This window comes from Amblyomma mixtum, chromosome 3 (assembly GCF_055824585.1).
Source record: "Amblyomma mixtum isolate Tamu chromosome 3, ASM5582458v1, whole genome shotgun sequence".
NCBI lineage: Eukaryota > Metazoa > Arthropoda > Arachnida > Ixodida > Ixodidae > Amblyomma > Amblyomma mixtum.
In genome coordinates, this window is record NC_143014.1 from 421,821,933 (window position 1) to 421,833,257 (window position 11,325).

Genomic DNA, 11,325 nt, shown 5'->3' on the forward strand with positions numbered 1-11,325 from the left:
TCCTCTGCACGGGCAATAAAAAATTCAGGGGGCACTTTGGCTCTCTAAAGTGCTGCAAGGCGAAAGCGTTTCCTGGCCACTATTTGTTTTTATTTACTTTTTATTATTTTTTATTTTTACTCCTTTTCTTAGCTTTATTGTTTTTTATTTTTATTCAAATCATTTTCAGTTTGTTTTTATATTTGTTTATTTTTGTTTTTATTTTCCTTTTCTTGACTTTACTCCTTTTATTTTATTTATGAAGCCCATGCATTCACTAGGTGTGCCTTTATTCATGCTGGAAGCTTGAGCCTTTTAAGCAGTGATGCCCAAAGGCGGACGAATCTGCCGACGCGTCTGTCGACACGGCTGCCGACGCGTCTGTCGACACTCCTGCCGACGCGTCTGCTAACGACAGTATGAGGCATTAAAGGCTTTCGCCTTAATAAACAGCACTATCTTAGCATATATCGGTAGAGGAAGATTTGAAGGCCTCCTTTGGTATCTTCACTCACGAAGCGAACAAAAATTCCAGCGAGGTAATCTCATGACAAAGAATTCACCATCCTAGGGCTCTTCTATGGTGTCTCGGGAGATATGATCTGGCAACTACATAGTAACTGCACAGGAGTTGTAGTGCTGGGGGTGGTGGGTTGTTGTTGCTGTGGTGGAGGTGGGGACGGTAGTGGCGCTGGTGACGACAACGGCTGATAAAATATTGATAGCCTAAAGGCTCTAGAAACGCGTACGCTATACCTCCTCTTATTTGTTGGCACTTCAAAATAGCCCAATTGCAATTAACAACTTACAAATTACATCTTTGGATAGTGAAAAATTGAGCTTTCCATAGAAATGCCACGTAAACCTATAAAGTACTTCCTTTATTTACAATCTGGCTTCAAAGTGCACTAGCTTTTCATCTTTCTGTGACTATTACATACCACGTCGGCATGTGTAGGCCGTGCAGGTATCGTAAGGTGTTTATCGACTTCCAAAGTGAATTTTTATAGATGGATTACCGCGAACTTCACAGATGTCCATTGCTCATCGTCGTGTTTTACTAACACTGCAATCCAAATAATATGCACACTCTCGCGCGCTGTGCCCTGCGCATCGTAGTCTTCTTCAGTTAATGCTACTATCGAACTAATATCGTGGCCAGGCGTGCCGACGATCCAGCAACGCATTACAATGATCCTACAGAGACTGAGAGCAATAGGTTTACGCCGCAGTCGATCACGCCTGGTGCTGAACTGCAACTCACTTTTGCGCTGTGCGTTGCACCTCATGGTCTTCCTGAGTTAATGCTACTATCGATCTAATATCGTCGCCAGGCGTGCCGACGACCCAGTACAGCATAACAGAGAGTCTATAGAGCATTCTTGAAAAAAAATTTAAATATTGCAATATTGTAAGCTACTGTTATGGAAACTGAAGGTAATGGTCCATTCTTCCGATCCGTAGCAAAATGTTTTGCAGGCATCCCATGAGCACCATCGACATTGGCCATCGCATTGACGTTGCTCAAGCACTTTCGTTGTGATCTCAAGGCGTGATGCTGTAGTTATCACTATCATTGATTACAATATGCCGCCCAAAAAACGAAAGAAAAACAAATCCTGAATTAGTAATGCTGATTCAGAAAGCCCATTACTAAAGCAGCTAAAACCCTTAAAGAAACTTTTCGAGCCAGCGGCGTCGCCGTTATGATATTATCATCATCATCAGCCTGACTACACACATTGCAGGGCAAGAACCTCTCTCATGTCTCTCCAATTAACCTTTTCCTTTGCCAGCTGCAGCCACCGTATCCCCGCAAAATTTTAATCTCATCCGCCCACCTAACTTTCTGCCGCCCCCTGCTACACGCTCGTCCTCTTCGAATCCACTGCATTACCCTTAAGGACCAGCAGTTATATTGACTTCGCATTACATGCCCTGCCCAAGACAATTTCTTCCGCTTGATTTCGACTCTGATGTCATTAACCCGCGTTTGTTCTCTCACCCATTCCGCCAGCTAACGGTTTCTTAACGTTACACCTATCATTTTTCTTTTCATACCTCCCTGCGTTGTCCCTAACTCAGGCTGAACGCTTTTCGTTAGCCTTCGCCTTTCTACTCCATACGCGAGTAGCGGCAAGATACAGCAGTTGTATACTTCCAACAAGCGTGACATTGTAGATGGCTGGCAGGTGTCTCCGTGAAATAGGATTAACAGCGAAGTCACAACAATCGCTCGTCGGATAAGCTTGAGGGCGTCCTTTGAGCGGTGCTTGCCGCTTCGTTCTTGAGCTGTATCCGTTGCATCCGACTGTACCATTATGATGATCCAGTCGTCCGCCATTATGCACGCTTGGTGGCGCTGTCTATATCCCGTTAAATACGCGAATAGCTTTTGATGTCAATTCATGTGTCGCGAGTCAGCGTCGTCGTTTCTGTGTTTCCTCCCGAGCATTGTGCGTTGTTTCAAGTACAGAGAATTTATGCAACATGTACTATCAGGGTCAGTATATTCTAAACTACAGTACTGTTGCCTCACACGCCTGCTTACAACAAGCTGAGCATACGTGCTACTGTGCATAAAGCAAGTGTCGGCTGGAATTCACGATGAACTCAAGTAATGCCTAGATTGAAGCTGTCCTGCTGCTGTACCCTGCGCGAGGTCGAGACCCAGACAGAAGGTTTAGCAACTCCTCTTGTCTTGCCTCCTGTATGTTGCCCAAAGTAGCAAAAAAATAAGAAAAAGCATTTCGCTCATTTCGCTTCTAGTGGTTTACGCGCATTTTGAAATTCTGTTCACTATCGTAGTCACGGTGTCGTCCAAGGGAGGATTCCTCTCATCAGTCATTTAATTATAAACTGGGTTGGACTTTCCGGTATAAACCGAACAAAAATCGACAACACTTTGCCGACGTTACTTTTTTTAAGTCGGTTTTAGCCGAAAAAGGTCAGTACTTCTAAGACGTACGCCACTGCTTACCAGCTATTGAGTGCGAGCTGCAGTCAGACTCAAGAAAAAGTAACAAAGCATGGCAGCCAGCAGCGCGGTAAGACAACGGGATCATTGGATAAATTACTCCTGCTGTTCATTCTCAGCCCTTGCTCCGCGAAGTTATACGACACACGGCTTTGCAGACTGCTCCACCTGGTCAAGCTTCGTTTGCTGTCATTACACCGTCAATTCATTGACTGTCATCGCTTCCACTGGCTGTAAGGATGGTGGCAATGTTTGCTGCATTACAATCCACAGCCGAATCGACGTCATGAACGAGCATCACCAAGAAGTGTCATGTCACGGCTTCTGGACGGTTCAGTCATCACTTGGGCCACGCGATGCACCGCCCTATCCGCTCCATAAGGATTTCTGATACGGTACCTGTTCCTTTGTGTCCAGTGTGCAATCTTGTTCCTGTGATCCTTATGTTTTGTGGGAGTTAACGTCCGAAAGCAACTCAGGCTATGAGGGACGCCGTAGTGAAGGGCTCCGGAAATTTCGACCGCCTGGGGTTCTTTGACGTGCACTGACATCGCACAGATTTTTGCAGAATTTAGAATTTCGCCTCCATCGAAATTCGACCGCCGCGCCAGGTATCGAACTCGCGTCTTTCGGGTCAGCAGCCGAGCGCAATTTCAGAGCCACCGCGGTGGCAAAATGCAATGAAGAGGAAATATGCTTCCGTTGCGGGGAAAACCAGCCAGAGTTGTACACAGATCTGCGCTGTCTCTCTTGAAAGTGTAGTGCAGATGGGTTTCGCCCGCAGTTTCCCATGGATCCCACTTCATTACAAATCGTAGGTTTTATTTTGAGCACTCTTGCATTTATTGCTTTGCCGTACTTCTCTCACATCCACTACCCTTGCATTGTGGGCTACATGCTGCCTTTACATATGGATTGAGGATCTCAAGTAGAACAATAACGGCTCGGCAGAACTCTGCAACGCGCACTGAATACTACATTCAATATAGACTTCGGAGCTCCATGATCACAGTACTGATTAAAGGTCCGAAATGTAATGGATCATTTCTTCGCCTCAACAGCAGGTTTCCTTGTCCCAATTCGAGAGGGTCGGAAACTGTCTCAACAGGTCCGCGCTATTTCGGCAGCTGTCCTTAGGCAACCGTATTAGTACGCGTTATGTATTTCGGCGTGGTATTCCAGCGCAGTCGCATTCACACGCGCAGCCATTTATCTTATCTAATATGTAGCTTCTTTTTCAGCCACAACTGCAAACCAGGACTATTTAGTGCCGCTAGCGTAGCTCTTCCTAAGCGAAAAGTGACGCACTCCCTTGCTGAGGGATAACGTGTTATCACGTTCGACCTCCCCTTGAGGGGAGTTTTAACGGGAAGTCGCCGTTGCTGGGCCCGTACCGCCTATGGTTACATATGGCCTAGGAGTAGGCATTAAAGCTTATCCGTCAGTAATGACTCTTCCTCCTGTGAACTTGCTTCCATTTAATCTTTTATCCTGAGTGTGGTACGGACTCAGGCTTTCTTATAGCTTGTGAAAGCACTTTAAGTGCCGTTCTGTCTTCAGTTTTACCCGCTTCTTAAAAGTGGACAGCCCCTCAGAAAACAGCGATGGATAAACACTCACGGAGCGCTTCTAGGCTGCTAAAGGAACGAGGAGACGGCTATTGCGTTCTTTTGATTTAATAAATTATAACATTATTGTTAAGTGTGTCCAATTCATTAATAACAAAAAAATATTTAAAAAATAAAATCGAAATATTCGCCGCCTTCCTCCGGGACTGCTCAGAGCTCTCGCAGGAGGCCAAGAATGCATGCCAACACCAGCTGCCGCTGCCTGCGTATTCGAGAGAAGAGGGAATGAGGGTGGTGAATGAACCAGGGAGACATACAGTGGTCACTGAGAAACCCAGTTCAACGCAGCAAATTGATTCCCAGTGAATGCTGTGGCCCATGCGGTGTCACACAAAGCGAGACACTGAGGTACAGCTCCTTTCAGAGTGACTCACCCTCAGAAATGCCGCCCGCTTCTTCAGCGACAATCCACCGTCATGCGACAAATGAAGTCGTTTCTCCAGTCACTGTCTTTGCTTTTGCACTCTTCGCCCACAAGGAAGGAAAGTATTCGCAGGTATACGAGCACGCTTTTTCCTTTGCATGTTGGCGTCATTTTCGCCGGTACCTTACGCGGCCATAAAATTACGGCTGTGAGAAGCAGGCGATGATTGCAGCTAGTTCGTCTGCACAGAAAGCAGAGCCATCCTCACCCTCCGTGCCGCTGAATATAGCGGCTGCTGATTAATGGCGGCGGTCAGATAAAGCTCTGGTTGTACTCTTACAGGCGAAGCTTAAGCGACGTTCAAGTTTATTTGCCACACGGTGGAAGCGGGGTCCGGAGAGAGGCACTTTGAGCGCCCGCTCCTCACATGAGGGAACGAGCGCCCAAGCTTCAGTGTATGTGAGAGCGGCGGAGTGAGTTGTCAAGTGTTATGCCTACGGTCTTTGCGAATGTACCTCCAGTAAAACCTCGTTATAACGAAACTATGGATAGATGCTATAGATGCCCATGTAATGAAATCTAGTTTTTTCGGAGTAAAATGTACTTACGATGGATAAGACGAGCCTCAAGCTAATCCCACTTGGGCTAAAGCAGGTCTATCTTCACCGATCATCTGGCAGTTTGGGTACGAGGCACGCTGAAAGAAGGCATGGCGAGCGATGCACTTGGCGCTCTGCGCTCGAATAATTTGCCAAGGTCATTGGACTTAAGCCTACTGTTAAAAAAGAGTTTTGCACACATGAAAGGCGAACACAGGAAATACATTGAAGAGGGAAAGCGCGCTGACAGTTCACGCCCGCGGCGTCCTCTTGCCCTGGGAGTCCTCGTACCACTCCTGGCGCAGTGGCGCAGCAGTTAAGCGATGGCCCTGGGATGGCAGGTGCTGCTGTCGGTGGAGCTTGTGCGACTTAAGTTGCTCCTCGTGGGCAACGTCTCGCGATACATTAATTATTTAACTTCCACCTGCCACGATGTTCTGTTTGTTCCCAAACAGGCGGGCAGGTTGGGATTACATCACAATGTCACGTGACTGAGGTTGGCCACTCAACTTTCTTCTCCGGGTATTTTCTGCACAAGGGGAGACTTAACATAGACGCAGTAAAAAATTTCCTGAACACCTCTCCCTGTTGCCAGCAATCTTATCTCCCGAAGAGAGCCTAAAAAGCGCGCACACAGCGCCCCCGACGCTTGGATTAGCACCCCGAATATGTTAGCCTAGCCAGCGGGCAGCCTTTTTTCCGTGGCCCGCGTAGGTTTCAACACCTGCAAAATGAGTCCTGGAGTATTAGTGCCGCAGACGACGGCAAGACGCTTATTTAACCCCGATTTATAGATATTGAAGCTGATAAGGGCCGCGGTAATAGCGGGCCAGCAGCGGCTACTCTATTGCCAGTACCCGTTTTGGATGATTTCACAGAAGGACAGACGAACAAGCAGGCCACAACAACGTCAGCACACATCAACTGCAGTCTAAACCCCATGTATGTTGTCCTTTGTCTAAAAAATGATAAAAATGCCCGTTTGCACACGATATCTGCGGCCAAAGTCGCCTACGGCTGTAAAGAAACAACGGCTTCAAAGGAGAATTCGCCTGGTCCCGTCGTCTTAGTTACAACAAGGTTCAACGACGTTTCCTGCTGTTTTAGGTCTGATAATAAGTTGTCGTTTTGCGTTATTATAACTGACTAACTTTCTACCCCATCGGTATCCCACAAGAAATTCTGAAGAAAATAAGCGATCTGCTCGCCGAATGCACGCGGTTCCAGCACGCCACCACCGATCATACCCCAACAAAGTGTGCGTATTGCGCTTTGGAGTGTTGAACGAGGGATAATCAAACAAGAGATGCGGAGAAATGGCTAGGCCGTGTTCGCAAGTCTGGGCTTCTTCGCGCGAATTGCCGGTCAGTACTGTCTGTTGAGTGCGCACTTTATCTGACGTCAGATACAAAGGACCACTGGTAGAGCACCTGCTCTTGAAGCGGAATAAAGAGCTGTACGAAATTGTTTGGATTTTGTATAGCTTTTGAATTCGTGCTCCTACTGTTTTCAAGTTCGACAGGTCCTGTCGAACGTTGCAGAAGAACTGGGACATGTACTGCTCCCGTACCGAACACAAGACAAGCCTATAGGACTATCAACAAAGTCTGTGTTATCATAATTATAGCATCCAACTTACTGGCATGGCATTTTTTTCCCAACACATAACATCTAATGTTTGGTTTGAACTCTTGTCACCTAAGCCCACGCCGCCGTGGTGCCAAGTTTAATGAACGCAATAGGCGGCGTCGGTCAGCGAAATTTACTTTTTGTTTGTGTCCATATGCCAGGTGTTTCAGGGAAGACTATGTAAGTTGCAAAAATAGGCTTTTTGAGATTAAAATATGCCTTTTGCGGCATTGTATTGCCAGTGATGGCGGCCACCGGAAAGACGCTGAGGTGTCCTAAGTTGTAAGCTGATTAGCTAATTTCTGATAATAAACTATCACAGCTTGGCAACTGGTTGCAATTAAATATTTGCAGCCGGTCTTTAGCGATAGCCTTAACAGTTTTTAGAATTTCAAAAATGCGATTATCCTCGGCGCTGTGGCTTTAAAAAATTTGGCTGCATCGCTCCAAAATACATGCGCTTTCGAAAAGCATGCAGGCAAAGCAACCTTTCCAGTGCACGCAACTAATCAAAAAAGCCAAATTTTGTCGAGCCACAGCGCCAAACGTTATCGCATTTTCAAAATTATAAAAACTGATATGGCTGTTACTAACTAGGGGCTACAAAGAGCTAATTACAACTAGGCGTCTAATTCTTAGTTAAAAGTTAGTTGTTAAAAATTAGTTAACCAGCTAACTCCTTGAACCGATTCACAGGATTTCTGGTGTCCGCCAACACTGGTAAAACTGTGCAGAAAAGAAACATAATTTTACCTCGAAAATCATAACTGTCTTTCATGAAACACCGGGTATATAATATAGTCAAAGCCCCGCAATGTTTCGGTGGCAGCAGTGAAGTGATCATCATCATCATCGCTACCATCACCCCAGCAACGTCCACTTCAGCAGAACGGCCTCTCGCATTCTAGAATTAACCCCGTCTTGTCCTCCGCAAACTTACTAACCTGATCTGTCGCCATGGCTGTGCCACATCCAGCTACGTTCGGCTTCTCTGAGAATCTAGAACACTAAGGGCACGTGGGAATTTTAGCTCTCCATGCTAGATGCTTTGCCATGCCCACTTCCCCTTGATCTCGTCTAGGGTATAATTAACATGCATCTGTCCCCTTGGACATTCGGCCTTCTCTCTGCCACTTATTTCCGCTATCTTGTTCCTTTCCATTGCCGGCAGCACTCTCCGTTAGCCTGCATGTTTCTTGCCATAGGTGAGTAATGACAAGATACAGCCACACTGAGATATTTCCTCTTGAGCTCTGCTTTTGAGGGGTACTGGCAAGCTGCTGTTCATGCTCTGTGGGTGTCTGTCAAGTCCACTCCAGCCCAATGTTATTCTCCTGTTTGCCTCAGGGGTCCGGATCTACAGTTTCTGTTTAACCCTGTTCGTCATGTATTCCGCACGTATACCAGTGCCCTTAGGTCTACGCATTCATCCTGTGATATGTGGATTGGTTATTTCACATCAGCTCGCGACCACATTGCGGGGAAGGAGAAGTGCCTTACCATTGTGTTACCACGAAGCCAGGCTGATCTCCACAGACATTGCAGCTGCATAGCATTTCAGATATCGATTGCTGCAGGTAAGTTTTGTGCACGATTGTGCGCGGAACGCCGCAACGAGGAGCAATAAGCGGGCGTCTGTGTGACGCCACTTACGGCAGCGGCTGGCAGGAGCGGCAGTCCTCCCTCGGCAAGACGCAATCCAGGCTCAGCGGCTCAGCCGTCGTGATGAAATTGACGGCAGTCTTCGTCGCCGCCCTATGAGTCGCCGCCAAATTGTGGGAGTGCGTCGCTGCCTGCGCCCGAGAAGACGTGCACAATATTGACGTAAAAGAAAAGACCCAATGAATGCACGCACGCACGCACGCACGCACGCACACACGCACACACACACACACACACACACGCACGCACGCACACGCTCGCACGCGCGCGCGCACGCAGACAATTCGGGCGTCATATGTGGGTCAGCAATTACCAGATGATAAGGAGGTGTGCGCACATGGAATTTGTGAGTTACGAAACTAGTCGATGCGGTGAAATTTACTAGCTGCTAAAAACAAGCGCTGAGGAATTATTATCGAATTCAGGACACCTCTAAGTGCCGTTAATTGTATTATTATGTTACTAATGTAATAATGACTGCGGACTAAATATATTTAACTCGGTCGTGATTGCAAAAAGTATTTCGTTTAAAATGCAAATATTAGAGAAGCAAAAGCTGTGGTCTTTCTCCGGACCAAGTATAATAGTAGTGAAGAAATACTTTGGCGGATACTAGGTTGAGGGCCGCATCGATGAGCAGTCCGTCAAGGTTAGGTTAGACTGAAACATAAGTACCCATGAAGGGAGAAGATGGACAGGCGCCGTCATAGCTCATTTTGTAGAACACCGCATGCGACAGGCGGAGGCCGTGAGTTCGGATCCCACCGGTGCCCATGCAGTTGTTTTTTTCGTTTTCTAATCAACTATATTTTAGCCAAAAAAATTGTCGCTTAAATAACCCAATGATGAAACAGCAATTAAAGAAAGGAGCATTCTCCAATGCTTTCCTCGCTTTCAATGAATGCGTTGCTCATGTGTACATGCGCTGTTGTATTTATATAATATTTTTATTATATTGTAACTTGTACAATTTTTATGCACGTTGGTCTTCCCAGATGGGCACATATTCGGATAACTTAATCGTTTCAATATTCTAATCACGAAATATGACGAAGTTGAATGTTAGCCTGTAAACCTACGTCCAAATGGCTCTCTCTTTTGGAAAACTGAGTTACCAGAAGAATTCTAGCACTACGAACGCGCCTGCAGACGCACAGGGCGGAGGTTGCCTGAAGGTTGCCGGCCTTCAGCCGGAGGTCCAAACTTGAACTTATAACGTCAGTCCTACAGTAACCGTTCCATTGTTTTGGTAACTACCAGCGAGAGACTATTGTCTTAAGCGTCTTTTAATATCTAATGTGGCAATATTGCACGAATATTTTCGATATGTTACGGTCAACATAGCAAGACCGGCGAGCCTACTATAACCAACAGTGAACATCTTGAGCCCCTGTGAGGAAAGATTTGCCGCTCCTTGCTTCATTACCCATTTTGTAAATCATGAGAATTTTTTCACCGATAATCGTCACTCGTATAGGCTTCACCGTGGAACTTACCGGAAAACATTGCTTTCCCAAAAAGAAGAAAGCGGCGAAAAGCATCTGCCCAGTTTTCTCAAAAAAAAAAAAAAAAAATTCGGAAAGTTAAGGTATGCTCCACCGACAGCACAAGCGCAAGCAGGTCAGTTTGATGACATTTCGCTCTAAAACGCGGCACTGACCTAGCGCTGCGCCCTGGCGGAGTGCAGGGCGCCAATAGATGGCGGTGTGTACTACGAGGGACGTACGCCTTATTAATATATCGTTGTTCTGCATCATGGACTGCCCCTTTCGTCAATTCCTTCCCGCCTTAGTGCAGCGCCCACCTGCACGAAGCTAGTTTGACAGTCCAGTTTATCTGATTGCTGTAGTTTAGTCCACGGTGCTAGATTGGTTTAGACCTAGCGCCAGATATGATGAAAGGGAAACCGCATGATTGGCTCTCTTTGCAGATGCACTCCTCAACCACGCTGCAAGAAGAAAACACCAACGTTAGCCGGAAACAAGCTTTTAGTTGGCGTTCGTGTTTTCCCTCAAAGCGAGGTTGAGGTGTCCACCAGCAAAGTATGCCAGTTATATGCCATTCCTGAAATCTACAGGAGTGCATAGGGTGCGAAAAAGGCTCGACTGGGAACTAGGTTGCCTAATCTTTTTCGCGGTTTGAACTTTGAACATTTCTGCTGTAATGTGGAAACTCGCACAGTTAGCGTGGATGGGCACAGTCCTTGTCCCAGCGGTGCCGCTCAGCAGGCCAGCGTTCGCAAGCGCAAAACCCGAACTTCGTCGGCATCGCCTATCTTCTTCCTCGCCTTCGTCGGCGCTAGCTGCTGGGGCATCGAACTCCAACTCTCTTCCTTACACTGCTATTAAGTAAAGGAGAGGCGCATGATTGGCTCACTAATTAGGTGGTCTCTTGAACCACGCAGTGCGAACAAAAAAAAAGTTTCCCTCTTGTGCTGCTACCCCGGCTGGACCGCCTTGCGTATGTGATGCTGATGCATTACACGGC